This window comes from Diplotaxodon limnothrissa, linkage group LG5 (genome assembly GCF_057381915.1).
Source record: "Diplotaxodon limnothrissa isolate DT_005_m linkage group LG5, D_limnothrissa_male_GT1.1, whole genome shotgun sequence".
Classification (NCBI taxonomy): Eukaryota; Metazoa; Chordata; class Actinopteri; order Cichliformes; family Cichlidae; genus Diplotaxodon; species Diplotaxodon limnothrissa.
The window spans coordinates 9,932,860-9,956,918 of NC_140600.1; the positions used below are offsets into that span (position 1 = coordinate 9,932,860).

Sequence of the window (24,059 nt, forward strand, 5' to 3'; positions counted from 1 at the left end):
GCGGGTTTGGTTCTGCCCTGCCTAATAACAGAAAGGTCTTTATGGAGATGCATGTCCACTCCGTGCAAACCGACAGTTTGACAGCAGCAGTAAAAGTGCAGCTTCACACAGGCAGCACACTAATAATATTCTATCATATAATCTGCCTTTTGCCACTGCCCCATAAGCAAACAACACGGCTTCACTTTGAGCCATGGGAAGAGAAACAGGAATCCGTCATCAGAACAAGTGCATGAATGAAGGTGCGGCAACAGCTGCTTGACTGAGCACATACAACAGACTGTCACCCCACATCTGTTTACCACTTTGACAACCACATGAGTGTTTATATCCATGAGTGTAATTGAGCTATTTTCCCGAGGGCAGCTGTAACCCACACTAAGTTATAGCCCAACTTTCCATTAAAGCGTGGGGGGAAGTTTTACTGATAGCAATCACGCTCAGCAACACTGCTATGTAAATACAGCTTATCAGCTTTGCCAATTTGGTTAAGTGGCATGTACGTGGGTGATTCAAACATCTAGCTCTGTGGCTGTGACACTGGCCACATACTGGAGACATTTAATAAACATTGGTAACTTGCATTATTAACAAGTATATATGCAGCAAGAACATAATAATGAAAATGATGGCATGTCAAACCAATATTGTGCGGAAAAGATGCAAATAAACTGAAAAAATATTCAGGCTGCCATGTGGTCAAACTTAACTGTCTGCATGCAGCATGTACAGTATATGGAAATTGAAATGGGAATATCTAGATCTAAAACGTGCCATTTAAATATTCAAATGTTAACACCAAACAATATAATGCATTATGGCTTTTAGTATTTGCATACAACTCTGTTTGCTGCTGTAAGCTGGGGGTAATACAAGGAAGAGAGAGGGAGAAAGATAGTGAGGGAGAAACACTGAGCGGATATGGAGCACACAAACAAAGCCTTTGTGTGCCAGTAATAGGAAAATGACATTTGATTACTGTGTGAATTTTTATGGTAGCTTAATTTAACAGTTAATGGTTATTTTGTATATCTTTAAGTCTTTACTGTTTTAGGGAAACTACAACTTCCATCACACACTGAACCTGTGCTAATTTGTAGATGGCTCTGTCTTGATGCATGCTCAGTCATCCAGGTAAGTAAATCCCAAAAGGTTGATTCTGTTCATCTGGACGTAACGTTTTCAGTGGGAGAAACGTTTCGTCACTCACAACAATGGGCTGTGACCTCACAGTTCCCCATTGTTCAGTCTGTGGTGCTAGTTTCAGGCACTGTTTGTAAGGTTGGGGAAACCTGCAGTCAGCTGAGACTGAAGAAGTCACTTGGACGAGTGACGAAACGTTTCTCCCACCGAAAACGTTACGTCCAGATGAACAGAATCAACCTTTTGGGATGTAGACGGATATTTTTTAAAACAATGTAAATCAGACGTTAGCTGAAACTACCATTTATTCTTGTTTGATGGAGGTCATGTTGATACATGTTTTTTCTATACTTTCCATTTTTGTAAAATGTATTCCCAGTTGCAGCGTCTCATTTTCTTTTTTTCTTTTTTTTTTTTTCTAAATGACATCAGAAACAGCAGTATGCGACATTACGTGATGGCAGAGCTTCAGTTCATCCTTTGTCTTTTTTTTTTTTTTTTTTTTTTTTTAATAAATAGGACAGGGGGAATGAATGAGAGAAAGAGGGGGAGAGAAAGAAAGAAAACCAAAGGGGAGAAGAGACGGTGAGAAGGGGGGGGAAGAGAGAGAAGAAAAAAAAAGAACTCCTGGGTCACCTGTATGGAGAAAAAAAAAAAAACAAACAAAAAAAACAAACAGAGGAGACAGCAAACAACAAAGAGCAACATAATAATAGAGAAAACAAAGCACCATCACAATAAACTAGCTAGTCATAGATATCAATATTTACTAAATAATAAACGATATTGTGCAGCACGCAAGATAGACAGCGCACAGTGTGCTTTGAGGCAGCAGCCAAGAAAGCTTTAGTCCGCGTCTGTGAATACCCATGTGTGCATACCTGTGTGGATCAGCATGCTTGCATTCCAAAGGTTTCTCCATGTAATGATCTGCTAGGGAGTGTGGGGGGGCCACAGCCCCGTCCTCCAGGGTGTGAAGCGGGTATGGAGGAGATCAAAACTCCAGACATCCAGAGGCCCCCAGAACACAAGAGACCATGGAAGACCAACAGAGGGGCAGCCGCGCCACTGTTCCAGTAAGAGCTGAGGAGAGTCCCAGATGAGGGCTCGCCCAGCAGCCGCGGAGCAGAAGTCAGGGGGAGTTGCAGTGACGCGCCCGTGAGCTCCGCCGGCCCCCAGCTGTGCCTGAGTGACCGAGCCCCAGGCCGAGAGGCCGGGGGCACCCCACCTCCAAAGGGGCCCGAGCGAGCCCCAGGCCCCAGGCCCCGACAAGCGGCCGCCAAAGAGTGAGCCGGTGTGTACCCGGACGCCCACCCCCAGACACAAAGAACCACCAACACACCGACACCTGAGGGAGTCCGCCACCGGCAGGGGAAGTGGTGGTGGGTGGAGATAGGCCTCCAAACCTTGGAGGGCCTGAGGTGTCCCCAGAGAGGTGGCGTCTGATACCCAACCTGACATATAGACACAGACATACAGGCACACACAGACACAAACATCCATTCCCACCCTCATGCTCTCATATGCACTCACTCCACACTCAACCAACGTGGAGACAGACATAAAGAGACGCTGTACACACAATCACACTCCCCAAGCGTACTCTACAAACCGGGTCTAGGTACCCTTGCCCCTGGAGGGGGGAATTGCACCCAGACCCAGGTGGTGTTACCCTTTTCCCTGCGGTGGGGAGAGGCAGACCACCCCGACTCCGCAGCAGCAGGGAGGCCCCACACCCCAGACCGCAGTCGGACGGCCAACTCCTCCTACTAGCCCTCCCGCTCCAGCAGGCCGCAGAGAATGGGGGTGGGAGAAGACTCCAAACCTCCCTCCACCCGCTCATTGTAGTGTTGATGCATATGTGTTCTAAGGTGCAATTAAAACCCAGGAGGGCATGGAGCTACCTGCCAAGGAGCAGCAGGTAAGCGCATAGTCCCTCCTGCTAGCCCTCAATGACTAAGTGTATTTAAAATTGAGAGGTGGGCAACGACGTCAGGGGTGAGGTATACACCCTGATGGTAATTTGGACTCCGTGATTGTGCCCACCCCCAAGATCCTATATGTATGTGTAATGAGAGTGTGAATAATGTGAATGTCTAAGTTGTGGGATAAAATTGAGGCAGAGGCAGCCAGAAGGGGACAGGGGGGGTAGCCTCCTCTGCACCCTGGTGACATACCCCCACTCCAAGGCCCTGCATGTGTGGGTGTCTCATTTGCGTCTCATTTTCAAGTGAAGTTCATTCAAGATGTTCAGAATTTGGCCATTATTGAAAAGCTATTGCACCTGGTAAGGTTGGGGAAAATGTTAAAATTATCTGTACTGTCTTGGTTTGCAAGTTAATCATTTCCCAAATTGAATTCACATAGGGGCAGGCCAGTAAGCGAGGTCAACCACTCACTGACAGCCAATATACAGTATTTGTCCAGTCGACTTGCCCAAACACTGTCGTGTTATTCAATTATACGCGGGTCCACTGTACGATTCATAACCACACTTTATTTTCTTGTTCTTGCTCTGCCCCCACATAACATAACATTCTATACAGAAACACACCGGTCTCGCCCTCTAGCTGCCATCAGCCTAACTACACTGACCGGCTGCATTAACATCTACTGTACAATGCAATTACACCACATCTCCCCTTTCTAGAATCAATGGGTAGACTACCATTGACTCACCAGACCTTAGAGGGTTATTCTGCCTCTGTGGCTGGAAGGTCTGGTCCTGCGCTTACCTGTAAGGAATACTATATAATGAAAATCTTAACTCTAATTAACCCGTTAAGTAACACAAATTCTTACATGCTAACTTGTCACACCCCCTGCATTTCCCAACTTCTGAACATGCATATTTGAAAATGACAACCTTTTAGCTTTTACACTTTTACCCATATTGTGCAAACAATACTACGAAAGAGGGGTATTCTTGTATAAAACAGTCCTTTCCATCTTATCCGTTATAAGTCCAATCTGGTTGGTCTCACAACCACTCTTCCGGATCTGGTTCTGGGTGTAGATGGAAGCTCTGGAGAAACTGTCTCTGGCATGTCCGTGGAGCACTGCTCCCCGGCTTCTGCAGATTCTGGCTCCCCATTATTGCTCTCAGTTTGGTCTGGAGAGTGTTTCATGGGAACAAGATGCCGACGATTCCGCCTAATTGTCCCACGAGGTCCCTCCACGAGATATGATCGTGGTGTGGAGTGGCTGCCAATAACGGTGCCGCTGGCTCTCTGGTCTGTTATCCACACTTCTTGGCCTGGAGTGAGCCTGTCGAGGCTGCGTGCGCGATGACGAAGGTTATATGACTGTGCCTCTTTAGTCCTCCTCTCCTTTTCCCTCCGGGTGACAGCCACACTATCAGGAAGTGCGGGGTCTAGCAGAGATGGCAGTATTGGCACTGTGGTGCGAAGCCGTCTCCCCATCAAGAGTTGGGCTGGACTATAGCCATTCTGCAGTGGGGTGGCTCTGTAAGCGAGCAGAGCCAAGTGTGGATCAACAGCTTTCCGCAATAGATTCTTGACAGTCTTAACTGCTCGTTCGGCTTCGCCATTGCTTTGGGGATATTTCGGGCTGCTTGTAATGTGACAGAAGCCATACACTTTTGCAAATGTCTCAAAAGCTGCCCCTGAAAACTGTGGCCCATTATCTGTTACCAGCTGCTCGGGGATCCCATGTCGTGCAAAAATCCCTTTGAGATGATGGATCGCGTCCTCTGACCTTGAAGGTGTGAGAGGGGCAATCTCAACAAATCTTGAGGCATAATCCACGACAAGAAGGTAGGTTTTCCCTCTCAGCATAAACAGATCGGCTCCTAGCTTTTGCCACGGCCGCCCCGGATACTGTGATGGCATCAGCGGTTCTGTGTGGTTTTCTCTCACTTGGCAACATGTCCGACAGTTAAGGACAAGCTCATTTATCTGCTGGCTTAGCCCTGGCCACCAAACCGACTGTCGTGCTCGCTGTCTGCACTTAACCACTCCCTGGTGACCTTCGTGCAGTCTGGTGAGCACATCAATTCTCATAGTTGCAGGTATAACCAACCTGTCCCCTTTGATTAGCAGACCATCATGTACGGTGAGGAACGCCCGTTCTGCCCAGTACAGTCTTAGCGCTGGTTCGCTGTTGAAATGTGTGGGCCATCCTTCCTCACACAGCTGCATCACGCGAGCACATACGCTGTCCCTCTCCAGCTCTTCTCTCAGCTGCTCCAAGAAATTGTTGCTAGCTGGCAGATTGTCCATCAACATGTCCACGTAAATATTTGTGCTCTCCAACAACTCCTTGTCTTGAAGTGTTTCTTTTGCTTTCACTGGAGATCGTGAGAGCGTGTCAGCTGTCCACAGGTGTTTGCCTGGTACATGCGAAATCGAGTAGGAATATCGCATGAGGCGCATCCTAAAGCGTTGAATTCTGGGAGGGAGCGCATCCAGAGTTTGTGCCCCCAGCAGACTTAGCAGCGGCTTATGGTCTGTCTCCATTTGAAAGTGTTTGCCAATAAGAAAGTTGCGGAACCGCTCACAAGCCCAGGTCAGACCTAAAGCCTCCTTTTCAACCTGAGCGTATCTCTGTTCCGTTGCAGTGAGGGAGCGTGACGCGTAGGCAACAGGTCTCCACTCCTCATCCCATCTTTGAAGCAACACACCCCCTAAGCCATACGATGATGCGTCCGCTGACACCTTGCAGTCACGGCTTGGGTCATACATGGCCAACACTGGCGGTGATGTGAGCGCATCCTTCAGGTTCTGAAATGCTCTAGCCTGGTCAATGTCCCATCTCCAGCAGTTTTTCTTAGACAGTAAGTCTCTTAGAGGTTTGTCCCTCTCTGCGAGCTGTGGGATAAACTTTCCAAGCTGGTTAACCATTCCCAGAAAGCTCCTTAACTCACTCACACTTTGTGGCTCCTTCATCTCCCTCACAGCCTGGGTCTTGCTTGGGTCAGGGCTGATACCGCTGGCTGAGAGAACATGCCCTAAAAACGTCACCTGCTGTTTCGCGATGTCGCACTTGTTAATGTTTAGGGTGATGCCAGCTTTTTGGATCCTGCCCAGCACAGCGTGTAGGCGAGAGTCATGCTCCTCCTGCATTCTGCCCCAGACCAGCACGTCGTCCATGTGGCAAACCACCCCTTCCATACCATCTGTGACCTCTGTGACCATCCTGTTCTGGAAATGCTCCGGTGCTGAAGCAATCCCAAAGGGCAGTCTCTTGAAGTAATAACGCCCAAACGGTGTGATGAAAGTGGTGTATTTGGCTGAGTTTTCCGTCAGAGGTATCTGCCAAAACCCCATGTTAGCGTCCAGCTTGCTGAATATGCTGGCACCAGCCAATCTGCCCAATGTTTCCTCCACCGATGGCAGTATGTACTTCTCTCGACACACCGACTCATTGAGGTGTGTAAGGTCGACACATATGCGTACATCTTCTGTCTTCTTCGGTACCACCACCATGCCTGAGCACCAATCAGTTGGCTCCTCAATCCTGCTGATCACCCCTAGTTCTTCCATACGGGCCAGCTCCTGCTTAACTTTGTCCATCAGAGGCAACGGGATTCTCCGTGGCGTCTTCAAGGAAAAAGGTTGAGCTCCAGGTTTCAGTTTGATGTCGTACGGCTGACGTACTTCACCGAGACCACTGCACAGCTTTGGGTAGCACTTTTTAAGCGTCTCTATAGTTATGCTCTCCAGACGAGCCACAAGCTCCAGCTTGCTAATAGCAGGTCTCCCCAGCAAAGCAGTGTGCAGGTGTCTGATGACAAAGACATCCTCAAGTATTTCTTTGTCTCCCTTCCTCAGTGCAAGCTCACTGACACCAACGACATCCAAACGACTCCTCCCGGGACCCAGCAGAGCCTTGGTTGATTTGTGGAGACTGGGGGGGTGGTTGTGTCTGTAGAGCTCCTTAAACACCTTAAGGGGTAGGACTGTCACATCGGCACCTGTATCAATTTTAAATGACACGTTTTTGTTGTTTATGCTTAAGTCGACAGTCCACGGCTCACCCTCACACTTAACACTGCCCAGGAACAAACCGTGTTCATCCTCTTCAAGCTCATGCACTGTTTTTGGTGCCCTGCATACACGCCTGTAATGTCCTTTTTTCCCACATGCATGGCATTTCACTTCATTCGCTGGACAATCCTGCTTTGAATGGGATGGAGCGCCACCACATTTCTGACAGGTTGGCCCTTTTTTGCCGTCTTCTCGGAATCTACATGTTTTAGCTTGACGACTATTAGTCTGGAGTAGTTTGGTTCTAACAGGCTTACGACTGGTTTTATGCACTCTATCTACCGACTTAGCATCGCTAGCCTCACCTCTAGAGTCACCTCGCAAGGAGGATTGTTGTCGCTTTACCTCTTCACTTTGCCTCGCCATGTTGATAGCCCTCTGCAAAGTCAAATCTGGGTCAAGCTGCATGCGTTCTGACAGCCGTTTGTCCGTGAGACCGACAACGAGCCTATCCCGTATCAGCTCATCATGTAGCACTCCATAGTTGCAATGTTCTGCTAGTGCATACAGTGCTGTCACAAAAGTATCCACTGTCTCATTGTCTCCCTGTCGGCGCATATTGAATTTGGCGCGCTCATAGATCACATTTTTCTTCACAATGAAAAAAGCCTGGAAACCATCACGTACCCCCTCGTACGTTGTCCTTTGCTCCACTGTTAAACTCAGACCGCGAAGCACATCGTCCGCCTCATCTCCCATGCAGTAAATCAACGTGTTGACTTGGTTTTCCTCCGAGCTGACGTTCAAATTACTGGCGAGACGGAATCTCTCGAACCTCCGTATCCATTTGGACCACTCCTGCGGTTTTGAAAAGTCGAAGGATTCCGGTGGCTGGATGCTGAATGTCGCGCTCGGCCCCGCCGGTGCTCTCTGTGCAGTCTCATCCGCCATATTCTCCCCTCGTTATCCCGCGAGCTCCGCCAGACACAGGTTCGTTCAGTCGAGGTTATATGGATCAGTACAGGACTTCTGACACCATGTCGTGTTATTCAATTATACGCGGGTCCACTGTACGATTCATAACCACACTTTATTTTCTTGTTCTTGCTCTGCCCCCACATAACATAACATTCTATACAGAAACACACCGGTCTCGCCCTCTAGCTGCCATCAGCCTAACTACACTGACCGGCTGCATTAACATCTACTGTACAATGCAATTACACCACAAACACAGGAGAAGTGCTTCTGTAAAAGTAGAAACCTTTAGCTCTTGAGAACTGTGTCAGATTTATTTATTTCCTTGTTCTTAATCATTCATTTACGGTTACAAATAAACTGCTGTATTTGTTACTGAAGAAAATGCTTGTTTAAGGAAATGAATGTATTTATTTATTGTAGCACCTGTGACTTGCTAGGTGGCAGGATCAGATATCACATAGCTACAGACAAATGAAGCAGTCGTTTGACCACAGGAACAGTGGCTTAGTTTCACAAAAATACATTTCAAATATAAAAAACATCATCCACAGATTAAAAAAAACAAGGTCAGTGTACAGTGTTGATGAGAAGGTCGTACAAAGTCTGAAATTTAACTTGCTTATAGCTGTAGATACCCTGATAATGAGGTTGTTGACTGTTAACTGATGCTTTACCATGAGGACACTTCTTCACCCTGCACCACTGTCTGCTCAGCTGTGATGCGCCTCTGCTGCATGTGCCGTTGACAGTACTGCAAAGATGTGAACGGCAGAGTCAGTGCTGCCCTGCAGGACAGACTATAGGACCACAACATTTATAAATACCCCCCCCCCATCTTTTTCTGCTTTTTGTTCTTGTAATAAAATTTTGTTATTAAGTTTCAAATCTGTGCATATCAAACAACAGATTTGCAAATATGCAGCACACTGGTTTGGAAGAAAAGGGCCGTGAGGAATAGATTTCACTTGAGATAATTTTAGATATGTTATTAACATATTTCTCTTATATTAGAAATATACAGCACACAGATACAGAGGGATGGTGAAAAGAAGACAGCAGGACAGGAGTCGACCGTGGTCACTGTCTGACAGGGTTAAACTTAGTGAAGGATTGCCAGTCCAAACTGTGACATCTGTAGCCACCATCAACACGTACTGTAATTAAGTGGAATCTGTGAGCTTTAATTCTATTTGCTGTCCAATAACAGCTCCCTGTAATGAATAATTTAAGGAATAAGGGAGGCTGTTACTTGACGCCTTTTCACTTTGCGTTTAAATTTAGCTGGTGTCATTGTCCGGCAGTGTGATTAATAGTTTATCAGTCTCGACTATACATCTCCATGAAATATCTCTTTCCATCTGTCATTGAACTGCACATGGAAATTGGTTAGATTTTTAATCAGGCACAGCTTAGGCCAGCTGAAAAAGGAAAATTACCAAAGGAACCTGCTCTCACAATGCACTCACATGCAGGTAAGACACTGGATGTCGTTTGTGGAATAAGTCTTTCTGCCTCTGTGCCTCTGCTCACAGTTCATCTCTTTTTTTTTTGTCTTTTTCGTATGATAATTACATTGAGACCTCATACAGGCTAGAGTGTGCAGCCTAAATGTGGTTTTAAATAAGCCTGAGGTGTGTAACAGTGAAAGTGAGTTGTGAAAGAGGCGCCTGCCACAAGGGGGTTGACCAGTGAGCCAGAGATTGGCTTCCCTGTCAAATAAAGATTAGGTCTTTATTTCACAGTCTAATCCCTGCAAATCTCTTATTGAAGAACTTGGATGGTGCAGCGCTTCTAATGGCACAGAGACTTCACTGTCTGCGTTTCTTCTTTATCTCTGAATGTACACAAGTGGATACAGCAACCTCTGGTCCCGGGTTAGTCAGTCTATTTAATCTGGATTACAACTCATATTAAGTTGACCAAGGTTACCTTAGTTCCTGCTAACAAGCTGCATTGCATTAAAGCTGCTCGTGGCTTTTTACATTCTGCTGCTACGCTGTAGCCAAGTTGGGGCTGTATTGCGACTTTTCTAGTTATTGAATATCTTCATTTTTCCCCTCTCAACTATGCAGAACATTCTTTTTATTGAATTATTAATGTGAATTTTGAATTATTGAAGGAAGATAATTTCTGATCAGATTAATATTAACTCCCTGTGAAATATTAATGACTAATGTTAAAAACGATGAACTTACAGAACCATTAATATAATCATAAACAGACATAGTAGTGGTGACACAGAGCCAAATGTGCCAGGGCCGCTCCAGCCTCTTTTAATGCAGCTTCCCTTGAGGTTGGGGAATGTGAAATATTGCAGGAGTCTACTTTGTACTCAGAAGCTTGGCTAATGTCATTGGCCAGCCCTGCCCCCGGGGCTGGCGGCGGTGTCACGGGGGGAAGTTCACCAGCATTTGTCTCCAGGTTACCTTTGTGACCTTGTCCACAGATGACCTGAACTATGGCCAGGGGAAAAGTCACAAAGATGTTTTGTTGTTAACATTAAGCTGGTCCCCTTATCACCTCCACTGATTGGCAGCGCTCCACTGACAGCTCGAGTTATTCTGCTCCACCCCCAACTTTTGCTCCGAAGCCTGGTGGCTAAATACGACCGACCATTCTTTATCTGTTTTTCACAAGGAGTGGCACAAAGTGAGTTTCATCATGCAAGCCTTGAGCAGGTTAAATCTAGTCTTTTGTCAGTTTTGATTAAAACTCTCTTTAGATTAATGATATTCAGCAAAGATTTGATCTATCATTTGCCATTCTTTGGGTTTGTTATTACGATCGTCCCATTGTATTTATAAAATATGGAAATCAGACAAAAATAAACCATTATTCTAACATAATGGTAAGCACCTCGAAAATATGGTTACATTAATTATGTTTTAAATGCTAATGCTAGTGAAGAACATAATAACGAAGACATGAAAGACTCCCTATTCAAAATCTGATAGCCAGGGAGAAGCAAATTATTTCAAATATTTGATATTTAAATTATTTTCAAATGAACTGAGACATGAGTAGAGTAGAGGCGAGTAGTTTCCCCTGGTGATCCTTCAGGGTCCTTTGTTTCCGTGGTGTGTCTCCAGCTCATTAATGTTCTAAGCATGTGAGGGAACCAGACCATACCCCATAACCCATAGCCGGATGACACCTCAGGCCCAACACACATGCAGTGCATGCGCATACATTCACACGCATGCACACACGTACACAAAAATCCCTCAGCTGTTTAAAGTCCACTGGCTCTTTCAGGAAGTGATGGCCGCCGTGCTGTCCTGATTAAAATGACAATAGTCTAATTAACTCGACCCCAGTGTCAGTGCACTAAACGGCTGATGGCCCGCCAGTTCCTGTTTGAAAACCCTTTGTCTCCTCATCATCCAAAAATATGACTTTTTTTTTTCTTTTTTTACAGCAAAATGCCTCAACCCCATTTGACGGGATTTGCTAATGGCAATTATTTCTCATGAGCTAATTAAATCTAGGCAAAGTTTTCCATTCTTTTTTTCTTCCTGCTGCAGAAATCCGTCTATACAATCCTCCTGGGATTTTTCATTCACGGTATAATATCACAAGCAGCTTCAAGCAATGCTAGTCATTTAGATTATATACAATTGTAAAGAGGTGTTTTGGTGTTCAGACTGATTATATTTGCTTTTTTTTCTACCACTTTTAATCGAATCGTTTATTGATCCAACATCGTGATCCTTTCAGAGCCAACCCAAAGCCCCTGCTGGTCAACAGGTCAAACCGCCTGATAAAAAGGAGCCAAAGATGACGCATTCAAGCAAATCGGCCAAAATCTTTTAACCTCCTTAACTAACAGTTTTTGAAAATGAGACTTTAATCCAGCCCCCATTAATCTTTTGCATTGTTTGATGGACTCGTCTAAAGTGCGGAGGAAAGGAAAAAAGAACAACAACATTAAAAAAAACTTTAATGACTGAAGAAGAAACTGCTTTTTGTTCTATTATCCTTCTGTTGGTGATTAAGGTCTGCAGGGAGATAATTACGCTTTAGTCTGGAGTTAATGAAATGAAAACTTCTCTTTTCTTGTGGAAAGGAAGGGCAGATCTTTTGTACTGCTATCTGCAGACATCTCCCACCCTTGACAGCACACACAGAGAATTGGTTTTGTTTTAAGGTTGCAAGCCCCCTCCGCTGCCTGTCAGTCCATGGATGATATGAGGGATCTGTGAATGAAGCCAGAGTCAATGAGGTCTGCCTCCGCTGCACTAGTGAAGCTTTCTGTTCTTCCTGTGAACATAAAATATGCTGTAAAACATCAAATGACAACATCACAGGAGGTCATCAGAGTGAAAGAAAAATAAATAAATAAAATGCATGTTCATTCTGTGTATTACATGCTTTATTGTTGTTACAGCAACAAGCATGTGTTCACCAACAAATGACCCCGCTTTGTTGAGCACCAAAGGAATGCACAGATTTGAATTTATCACATGGCAACACGGGGGCCATATGTGTCATCTGACTTCAGATGCCCCTTTTGAACACGTGTTGCTGTTGACTAAACTATTGTACGGTACAAATGGTGGCCAGAGAGCACATATTATGCTGTCCTTGTAGAAGTTCACATCTGGTGTGAGGAGCTGTGTGTCACTTTATGTGTGTGTGTGTGTGTGTGTGTGTAGGGCAGCAGCACCTCCCCACCCCTCCTGTCCCTCTTGCCCCTCCAACAGCACTCTCACATTTCATCATCTGTTCTCCAGCGCTACGGTGCTCCGGCACAAGTTGGCCGCTCTGGATCCATCTGTTGTTATTATTTTCTACTGATAATTGGCTTGAACAATGGAATGCCTGTGTCCCCCTTGCCTTTGAAACCCAACACCCTGTTTATTTTCCCGAGGTCTCATTTTTGCTCTTTTTCCCTCTATCCTACCCTCTCTCACCCCTCAATTTCTCTCTCTCGCTCCTCTCCTGTCAACTTGTGTCACCTCACCCCTAGCCCCTCCTTTTCCCCTGATCCATTTGAGAGGGTTTCACATGAAAATTGCATTTTTGACTGGCCACATCAGTATGTGTCACTCAGCATCTGATGCTTCTCTCTAGACTTTCTGGAGGGGCTCAGCTTCCATTCTTTTTGTTTTGTTTTTACTAAGATAGGATTTTCTTTTCTCTCGCTTTTTTCAGGAGCTTCCCACTTACAGCACAAACTTCTGCATTCCTGGCCCAAGAAACAGATGAAGCAAATAAGAAGGTGTGGGGGAGGGATCAGGGGTGTAGAGAGGAGAGTGGGAACAGCAGTGTCTTTAGGAAGAAAGGCATTGGACGATGGATGTTCGTAAAAATCACTTTTTCCTCCCTGCTAAAATTCAGGTTTTCCACCAGGGGGTGGGAAGAAGAGAAGCATATGTAAGGAAGAACAAGAAGATCACAAGGTGTACTTTCATTTTAATCGAGGACATCATTTAATGAAAGCCCACACCAAAAAATGACCTACTTACATTAATTAAATTTGATATTTAAAAATTTAATTAGTATTTTAGGTTGTAATTAAGTAGTTTCATGTTGAAGACTTCATGCTCTGGTGACATTTTTAGACTGGTACATTTTATTTAGTCAGAATTTTATCCTCAGCCTTGCAGAGTGCCTATTGATGAAGTAATTAGCTGTGTGGATGTAAAAGTAAAATGCTCATGTATGGTGTTTGACAAAGTGTAGAGAAAGTCAAGTGCCTTCTGTGTAACTGTTGGGAAATCCTCTGTTCGTGTCATCAGAGGCATGAGGAAGTTTTTTTTTTTTTCTTTTTTGTTTTTCCTGTTCTGTTTTTTTGACCTCGCTGATGTTCATTTGTTCTGTATGCTCTTGTCTAATTAAAAGAGGCTAGGACAGGTAGGGCTCCCAGCAGGCGTCTGCTCCGTGCTAGTTCTTCATTTGCTGAGTGTTTGTGTTTATGCAAACGGGCCTCTTCCTGCATGTTTAATTTAGAGCACGGCGCTGACTTTTGTTGTGTTTTGACCACATACCTTTAGTACCTCTCAGCTCTTCCGTCTGGCCAGGCTAGTTCTCTCTCTCTCTCTTTCACTCTCTCTTATACACACATGCAAACTCACTTGACTACCTCATTACTACTTAGACTACTTTCACCACCAGCTTTCTCCTCTTCTTCCGAAGTGGATTTCAAACACTCAGTGCTTGGAGGAAATATGAATGAATATACAGTTTTGTAAACATGATGAAAGTCTGTTTAACTGTTGGAAGGTAAGTCTGTGAAGATTATATTATCTTTACACTGTTTTCTCCTCCTCGTCATTCCTTTTATGGCACAGTGCTCCATGACTGCGAGTCTGTACGAGCGTCTTTGTAGGTGTGTTCTGTAAGTGATTGACAGATTTTATGTATAGGGTGTAGATGGCAATGCCTTTCTCTATTGGTCATAATACAATGCTACTCAACATGTATAATAATTGCCGTACAGTGTAAGATTGCAAAAGGGTGAATTCAGTGAAGTATTCGAGTGTTTAGAGAGTTTTCTAAAGAGATGAAACAAGCAATGAATCATTTTGTTAATTTGTTCATTTCTGCTCATGCTCTGGCAAACAGAATTAAATCTAAATTATTTAAGATAGACGTGCAAAACAAACAAACAAACAAACAAACAAACAAACAAACAAACAAAAAAAGACTCAAGGAAACCTCAAGGAACGTTAGCTGCAGCAGTACTGAGGGGTGTGTGTTGTGCTGTCCCAGTTAAAAACAGCCACAAATGATTGGAAAATATATGACCTATTAGTTAAAGTTGACATTGTCCGGCTTTACATGTGCAAAATATTCCTTTTGTTCAGTGCAGCAGGGTTGGAGGTGAGAGTGACTACTAACCCCACGATGCGTAAGGGTATTAGTTCCTCCCCTCACTCATCGCATCTTGTTCTCCCTTTGTCTTTGTCTGGGGAAATGGAATCTGCAGCTTATTGATATTAATAGCGCACAGGATCTGTGGTTGGAGAGGAGCTGGGACCTGGGCGAGAGTGGTAACTTGATATGGCTGGGTAGAATTGACAGTCCTCCTGCTTGACAGGGTGGAAAGGGGTTTGTTGTAAAAAATGGGATTGCATAATGTTCTGGCCGTGTGTGCTGTGCTGTACATTGCTGTACATACAGGAGCGGGGTTAAACATTTCGACCGGCCTGATCTGATTTTGCATGTTAAGTGTGAAGCCTTTCTTGACCGTGGATGCTGAACTGCACTGGCTGTGACTTCTCTGCTGACAGAATAATAAACAAAGTGCGATTCTCTGATGGATCAGTAAACAGCGGCATGCATTCAGTGGTCGATGAGACATTTTATATTCAGTGGGCACATTTGAATAGTGTAAAGAAATGTTTGTCCTTGCTTGTTTTGGGTCCACTTCGTTAATATTAAGACAGCAAAGCACTCCATGGAGAAAAGCTGCGCTCTGTGTACTTTGTTCTTAGCTCAGCAAAACGTGAGGGCAGGTCCAAAGAATCTGGGGGATCAGACAGGCCTGACATTCACCAGACTGCACTGTTGCCTTTTAAGCTTAGAAAAAGAGAATCTGAAAATAAGCACCCAGAATAAGGGCTGGCTGGATTGAAGTTGGGTTTAATTGGTGAGTTTTGAGTCTGTTTGCGTGTCAGAAAGTGCTGTTGTTTACAGTCTGTGTGGGTGTTACAATATAACGCCCTGATCCTGCCAATCACATTAAAAAGAAAAAAACACAACAATGCATTTTTCTCCACTTTTTTAAAATGCTGACTTTTTAGACTTTATGAGACTTAGCCATGGTTTTCATTTAATCAGTCCTTCTTAATAAAAGCCCAGAAGAAAAGAGGGGGAAAATAGTGTGCAGTCAGCCCTTTTGGCAGATCAGATCATACAGTAAGCAGCTGCGTTTGTTGAGAAGTGAGTCATGCTTTAGATTTTCCTGTGTTTCATTGCACAGACAGTGACTAGGAAAATCTCCTGCACACACCCTAAAAACAAATACCAGTGACCCTGCATATCAGTGACTCTACACAACTACAACTCTTCTACACACTATTTTATTTACACAATGCTTTTAGCTACGTTAAACCAGTATCTCAACTTTTTTTGTTTAGATTCAAACAGACTATTATAGCCTGGCATGATAAATAGATGCTGTAGAATTATTCAGATGCTGATGCTAAGTGGACCAAACATGCAGGATGGGCTGTAAAGAACCACGAGACAACTCTGGCAGCCTCCTATTGACAACCATTGAGTTGAGCATTAATTAATATGGTAATGATATGTGAAGGTTCATTAACAAGCCGCCACAGAAGTAGCCACAGATATAGTATTAAGCGTGCTTAGAGTAATTAATGGAATAACTTTACTTAGTGGTAAATATTCATGGGCCCTCATCTTTTTGTCTGCACGGTGTGAAGAGAGAGGAGAGCCTGTCCATTAGAGGAGCTGAAGAGCTGTCCACAGTGAATGCAGGCCTTTTGTTGGGATTGGGTGCGTTTCAGTGGAGGGGTATTAATTCATATTTTGAACATGCAATCTTACAACAAAGCCAAAGGCACTGATAACTTACCTGTGACTAGAGAGCATATTGTGAAGCCGTGACCCCTTCAAAAAATAGGAAAGTCCACTTCACAGGTTTGTGGACAGAATAAAATGAGTCTTTGTTCACACTCACATGTAACCACAGCCGTTCATTACCATAGCAAAAAACCCTTCTGATTGTTCCATTTCCTCTGAAAATAAGGTGTTTGCATGTTTTTCCCACCATGACTACAATGAAGCCCTGTGGTATTTGCATACAAAATGGAAACATTTTTATGGATCACCTGAAAGCTATCGGGCTAATAAAAAGGTCTCGTAGCGGCACAAATAAAAATTTCATGCATAATTAACTTAAAAATGTAATGTTCATTTTTGTATCATTTCATTATGTATATCTTACATTGTAGTCTTTGTACATACTAGTAGCCAGTTTTTAAAATTTCTCAGGCTACTTCAAGTGGCATCCAGTAACAGAAGTAACACTATCAGTATTCCACTACCTCTTCAATGAAAACATAGTGGAATACATATTTCAATTAAGTGTATATAATTAATGAAAGTCAAAGCTTCCTGCTCATTATCTTTTACTTTTAAGCAATCGCTGCTGAGATATGTGAGTCATTTTTGACAGAAATCAGCAAGACATCAAGTCTTGTTTTGCTTTATACCTCTTTCCAGGAGTTGTCATCAATCCAGCAACCCACCCAGGTAAAGAAAACACAATCCGAGTGACTGTACTGGAAAGATAATATGGAGAAAATACACAGAGCAACTAATTATGACAGAACATGCGTTTTTTTAGTAGCTTTGCTACTACAAGCCTGGAACATGCCCCCTTGGGAAAGTCCAAGATTAATGGCTAACTGCAGGCTATAACTGACAAACAGGTATTTTTCTATTGAGTTTGTATCCAGCAGATTATTGGAATTCTGTGCTCACCAAGATGTTGTTTGTTGCACGAGTTTAGCTGAAAGGTTTAGGTGGAACAAAGTGCTGTTTTGTTTGTATCACTGGTGTAACTCTGTGCAGTTAGTATCAGTTTTACGTGTCACTGCACTGTGAGATTTCCATGTCAAAAGTACTTTGTTGTCCTATGTGCCGTTGTGTTGTTTTTTTTTTTTTTTTTTTAACCAAATGGCACGGCAGATATGCAACAGCCAGCCAAGACTTTGCATGAGAACCTTAGAAAATGCTTCTTAGTTTCCTTTGTCTTTTAAAATTGTTGCATTTAGATTCATTTTCTTAGATTTGGCCTCTTACTGAGCATGCACATAACCCACCTTGGTGGGTAATTATCTCAACCAGGAGTTGTTCTATTCCCTAAAATCTCAATGTGGGAGTGTGTGATGGGTTCCCTTTTCCCAACCGGGCTAAGCAGCATGTGCTTGTTTATCCTCACCCTATGATCTGTGCACCCCCACTGTTCTAAATGGCAATATTACAACCCTGTGCTGTTTGAAATGGAGACAATTATCTGTTTAGGTATTACAAGATGGGCTTTATATTACAAGGAGAAAAGGCGTACAGCTGCTATCAGGATCCCGTTGTTGCCTTTTCTCTCCAGTACAAATTTTCCATCATTAAAATGATGGAACATTTATCTAAATGGATGTTATGCATTGGGTAAACTCATTTAGCTCCCGGGGCTCTTTCAGGTGATGGGAATTAATGATGTTTAGTAGTTTGAAACTGAAAATATCTGTCATTTGTCACCACTCACCATTGATTTATGATTCCATTGATGATATGTTAATTGAAGTGTAATGAATCACAATAATAGGGTAGTTGTGTGGGAATGGTCCATTTTCAATGATTGTTCAACCCTCGGTAGAGTTCAGAGCGAGCTGCATGTTGACTCGCGTTTTCAACAAGGGCGTTTAACTCATAATTAACGCTGAAACTGGGCACGTTGGTCCGGGTTGTTTTTATCTGCGTTCGGCATGCTTTAAATATACACTTTCACAAATGCCCGGCCACATTTTTGACTGCCAAATGTAAACGGCAAAAAAGAACAGCGGGAGAGGGAGTTGGAGCCTTTTTTTCATATTTGGATATGCTTTAATGCTTTTATTCAAATTCACCTGAGATATTGGTCCACAGTCACTTCTCAGTTTACCATAAAAATAAGATTTTGTTTCCTTCTTTCTTTTTTCATCTTTCTTCGCCTGGGTTGAGTGCTCACTTAGGAAAGCCGTGAATTCAGATCAGGTCCACCCAGGGGAGTAGAGCGAGGGCAGAGCAGGTATAGTTGAGGTGTGTTCACCAGCAGGGGGTGCCAAGAAGGGCATCCTCTGTCAGTAATATGAAAAGTTTTTGTCTTGCAAATAAACCATTCACTCACAGACAGCCCCATTGTTCACTTGTTATCATCAGTGGGTGTAGTTGTAGTTAACAGGCAGATGGAAATGCGAGGATGTGTCGGACGGTGACAATAGTAGGCTACAGGAAGATAAAGGAAAGGTGCCTCCTGCCCCGCTCTGAGCTGAAATGGTTGCTTTTACGTTCCTAGCAGCTGAGGAAGGTACACTGACTGCTTGTACAGCTTCATACAAACAAGGGGAGGCAAACAGCACAGGAATGTAGAGAATTGATTTCTTTCTGATGGTTTCTCAGAACATATAAGACTGTTTGCGCCGGTTATCAATTCCAATCGATAGCAACTGGTGGAAGCCGCTGGCTCGTTGCCGGCTGCTTGTAGTTTACACCTGTGTACCTCGTGTTTCTTTTTTTTGTAATTTGGCTCGAGGGTGCTGATGACGAACATTGCAGCGGTAATTATTTCAGAATTCTAAATAATTCTCCCGTTTTGTGTCTGCAGGGCGAGGAGGCTGTTTCACCACCGCTGGAACTGAAGATTGCTTTAAATAAGCAAGTCCTCGTGGAAGGTAAACACACAATCATTTACCAGACTCCAGACCCAGCATGTGTGTGCGAATGCTCTATTGAAAGGGCTTAATAAGTAACTGAATGCAGGGTGGTTTTCTTGTTTGTGTACTGTATTTTTGTGTGTGCATGTAGGGCCAAGAGGGTGGGCCGGGGACTTGACAGGTGCACTCTGTTAGTGTTTAGAGAAGCTGCTGATCAGAAACTAGAACCGTGGCTAGTTAAGAAAGTTAGTGGTTTGATTTTAAAAAGGTTTTTAGTGTTGAAGGACTAATTGGACGCAGGGGCGTACGGACAGTAACTAGATTTTTAGGAAGGTTTTAGCTAAAATAAGGTAATGCTGTGTTTACCAAACAAGACAAGGGAGTTGGAGTACACACACAGCTGCTATGGTTGGCATATCACCCGTATCTCAGGTTTGCTTCTCACACCCGTTTCTCTGTCTGAGAGAGTCTGAGGCCCCCTGGATGTGAACTTCTGGATGGAGCGATTGGGTGAGGCTTAGTAGGACTTTGGAGAAGTGCTTTGCATGCGGGGGGTGGGGGGTGATAACACTTCAGGAGCTCAGGGCTTCAGAGGAGGAGTGCGTCTGTTTTCTGTCTCGTACAACTTAAAGCTCACCTCATCTCCCTCTCTTTGCCATATTTTCTTTCATCTCTCTTTGTATTATTTCTTTTCTGTCTCTCACTCACTAGCTCCCCCCCAAAAACATGCTGTGACTTGTGAGTGGATATGTTGGACATGGGTAGCAGTGCTTTCATTGTAGGTAGCTTTTTAAATGGCAACAAAGCTATTCTGAGTAATGTAACTCATGTTTGTTTGGTTTTGTTTAGTTGATTTGATAAATATTAAAAATGAATAGTTGTGTGATCAGTAAAAAAAAAAGAGATTGTACTCTTTGTACTCTTGAACCGAGAGAGACTTTGCAAGTGTTTTTCTTTGAATATATTTCTTCAAGTGGCATGTTAAAAATGTCATATTGGATTGCTAATAAAAAACACCTGCCTGTAGACAAATCCTGTCTTAAATATTAACAGCTGCAGCTTCTCCGTACATTCTGAAAACAAATATCTAAGTGTTGTTACAGTTGCACTGTAGGACTCTCTCTTCTCTGCAATGTAACAATGTATCAGTAAGCCTTTGGTCTTCTTTTTTGGGATTCAGTCACTACCACGTTTACAAGATTCAGCCTTGGGAAAAAAATGGAAGCAGAGGACTCATGTTGAGAGTTTATCTGGAGTGCATTCTCCGCATACTCAGGTCCACTCCACCAGAGCCCTCAGCTGCCTGCTCCAGATGTAAGATCAGCACTGAAATCTTCCAAATGGTTGTGTAATTAATGTTAATGTGGCAAGATCAGCTTAATTGTTGACACAAGCTTCCAATGTGATTTTGATTGCATCACTAATGCAGAAATCCCCGTGGCAGCTTATGGGATTAATATGTCTTGGTGTTTAAAGCTCTTTTAAAGTGCAATCGAGTCAAAGAGGACGAGTGTGTAAAAAGCATGTATGGTGCTCATTTTTCTCTCCATTTGGACCGAACGCACTTTTAAAAATATTTATTTTAAAAGCATGCACTTTAGAGTATGACATATACTGACAAAAGTTTTGATTTGGATATCTGGAATATTTATCATCATACGGGCATATTTCTGTGATAGGGCTGCTTCTGATGTGTGCCGTGTGTTTGCCTCCTTTTTGGCCAATTTATTCAGACCTGATGACATCCAGCTTTCCAACCCAATAAAAAAAAAAAAAGACAATCCTCAGATGCCCAAAACATGTTCCCCTGTTTTGAGGTCTTTCAAAGTCTTATCCTCTCATGTTGGATGTCATTTGAATTTCATGAATCCATGTAAGGGAGAGAAGAACACAATGTGCAAAGAGGCACGTCTTGTAATTCTTGCTTTGCTGTGAATGCTTATATTGCTTTCATTTAGCTGTTGAAGTTGCTTTGTTTAATCTACTTTTTATGGAAGCGTTAAGAATAAACAAGTGGATTCATGAGTTGGACCCGCAGAAAGGTCGTGTTGAGATTTATGCCGGGATGAAAATAGGGCCTCTGTAATCGTTCCCTTGACTGCATTTATTGCTTACTTTAAAAAAGTAATTTCTTTATATCAGCATCAAGCTGAAAATTGCCATGTATTAGTATTAGGCTCGGTAAGCTTCTAATTCTGTGGCATTTACAGCCGGCTGTGTTTCCATGCATTTATAACACTTTGATTCTTAAGAGCTCCTTTAATCGCTTATGCCTAGCTTGGAACATAATAAACAACTCGCTGTAGCGAAAGTGCCACATGGGGGAGATTTCTAGCAAGAAAGTAAAACGCTTCTGTCATTTGCAGTTTTGTTGCTGTGTTTTTCATGCACTGTAAGTACCGTAATCTACTCTCTGAGCTTATCTGCTGCGGCTAAAAACAGTGACAGGCAGAATAGATGCAAGGCAGCGTGAAAATGAAAAATTATCGTCACTACAAAGGCGTCACAATACAGACCAGCGCAGAGACATACAGCGACCGTATGCCTCTGCCTTTTCCTGTTGATTGAGATCGCAGGATGTGTCAAAGCATTCTAAACACCCTCACCTGGCCACTGTCTGCGTTCCCTATCTGATGCTCTGCTCCCATGGGTGCATCAGCTGCTATCGGTACACACTCTGGCAGATCGTCTGCCTTCGTATTGTCTGACTAAACAGGTTGCACAGTTAAATTCGCGCCTTATGTTCAGTACCGTATGTTACACAATGGGGCGAGATTCTTTCCTTGCAACTCTCTGAATAGGAATTATCTGTAGTCGTGAGGTAGGTGGAATCCTACTTATAATGTCATCACAGATGTGCGATCTTGAAGCTACTTAAAATATCTTTTTTTGTAGAAAAGCGCATTTGACAAGTTTCAATCTATTTTTCTATCAGCATCAGACAGCCATGTCTTCTCTTGGTCTGGAACATATTGATGGATGTGTACTCTCTGGTCTGCCTCGGCGAGTGAGCAGCTTTGATAATGTCAGTCGGCTACCAGGTGCAGACGGCTAACGTGACAGAGCCCTCGTGTGAGATTGACTGAGGTGACAGAAGTAAGCAAATTCCATCTGCAGATGAGTTGTCTTATAGCGAGATGAAAAGAAAATCACAAAAGTGAGAGGAAAAGTGCCAGAGCTCTCTTTCTCAGTCTTGGCCTTGTGTCTCAGCTTCAGAAAAGATGAAATAGAGCTAATAAATGGGATTGATTTGTTGTCTTCTGAGCAAAATGACTACACAGGGTTTTTTGTGGTAACCTAGGGAAGCATCTGTCAGACTGCCTTTACAGCAAAGCAGTGGTGCTGAGACGGATGGAATATCTTATGTACATACACCCTCACCACCTAAAGCACAGCAGTACATTTATATATTGCACACATTCTACAGATTCCTGTTTGTTTCCACTACATGAATGTTTGTGGCTATGTATGAAAATTCCATAAAGTTCCTTGAAGCCTCAGTGCCTCTTATTTAGATAGTTTGACTTTGTTGCGCTCACTTCATGTCATGGTAGATATCACTTTGGCAGTCCTTTGCTTTCTCCGTTTATTTTAGAAAAACAAATCCCTTTTAGGGATAAAGCACCTGGTGGGGCTACTTAATGGAATGGTTTCAGACCTATGCAAATAAACAGCTTGCATTTTTGGTGTGAGATTAGGAATGAGGCTGAGATGGAGCGAGAGCTGAAGAGAGGCGGGTAAAAACCAAACAAAGAAAGTCAACATGTGGAGAGCACAGAAGTGGAGGAGTTGCATGTCTGCTTCTGCTTCCTATAGTTGACTGTATGTACTTGGTGCCTAAAGTAATACTCATGTGAACCTGGACTAAGACTTTCCTTTAATAACTTCAGGCCGAGGTAAAGCCCTTTTTTTGAATAGCTGACTCAGCAGTAGTTATTCAAAGGGCTGGAAAATATCAGAGTCTTTGTTTTTCCCTACACACACACACAAACATGCGGTTATATCTTAACCCCGAAAAGATAGCGAGGGAGTGGACAAGGAGAAGAGCAAGTGACCAGTGAAACATAAAGCAGAGTGAGGGCTACATTTGTTTTTAAATAGCTCATAATGGATGTTGAAATTAACAACAAATTGGGCCTTTGAACCCAGACACATTTAATAATATCTCCCTGTTTTTATTCAATCCAGAGTTTGGCACGGGTCTCCATTTCACACCATATACTGTTCCCACTCATTAGCTTATTTGATTTTCTGGAGAGTGTCAAAAACTTTTGACTACTGAGTCATAATTAAAGCTGGAGCTCAAGTACAAAATTTGTCCACACTAGTGATTTACTCAGCCTTAGTACTGACTGAATGGCAACTAAAACATGGCTGTAGAAAGTACCTGCTAAAATTAGCAATTAAGAGTTATTCTCATGAGCTAACATTTTGAAAACTGAGACACTTGGTCTCACCTGAAAGTGCCAATGCGCTTTCTCAGGGCATGCAAATGTAGGTTCTTGGTTGCTGGTGCGATACCATCAAGGCTCTTCAGCAAAATAGTTGGTAAATACTGCAGAATGTGCTAGCACACTAGACACTTGTGTTTGCTGTTTACTGT

At 43.4% G+C, this 24,059-nt stretch overlaps 1 protein-coding gene across 1 annotated transcript in view; it reads left to right on the plus strand.

Annotated features, from left to right (window-relative positions):
* The window catches only part of foxp1b (forkhead box P1b), a 151,925-nt gene that overhangs the window by 36,543 nt on the left and 91,323 nt on the right, over window positions 1-24,059 (plus strand). The window contains exon 5 of the mRNA XM_085353010.1: window positions 19,408-19,474. The gene's annotated coding sequence lies outside the window, so the exon portion shown is untranslated. The remainder of the gene's footprint in view (window positions 1-19,407; window positions 19,475-24,059) is intronic.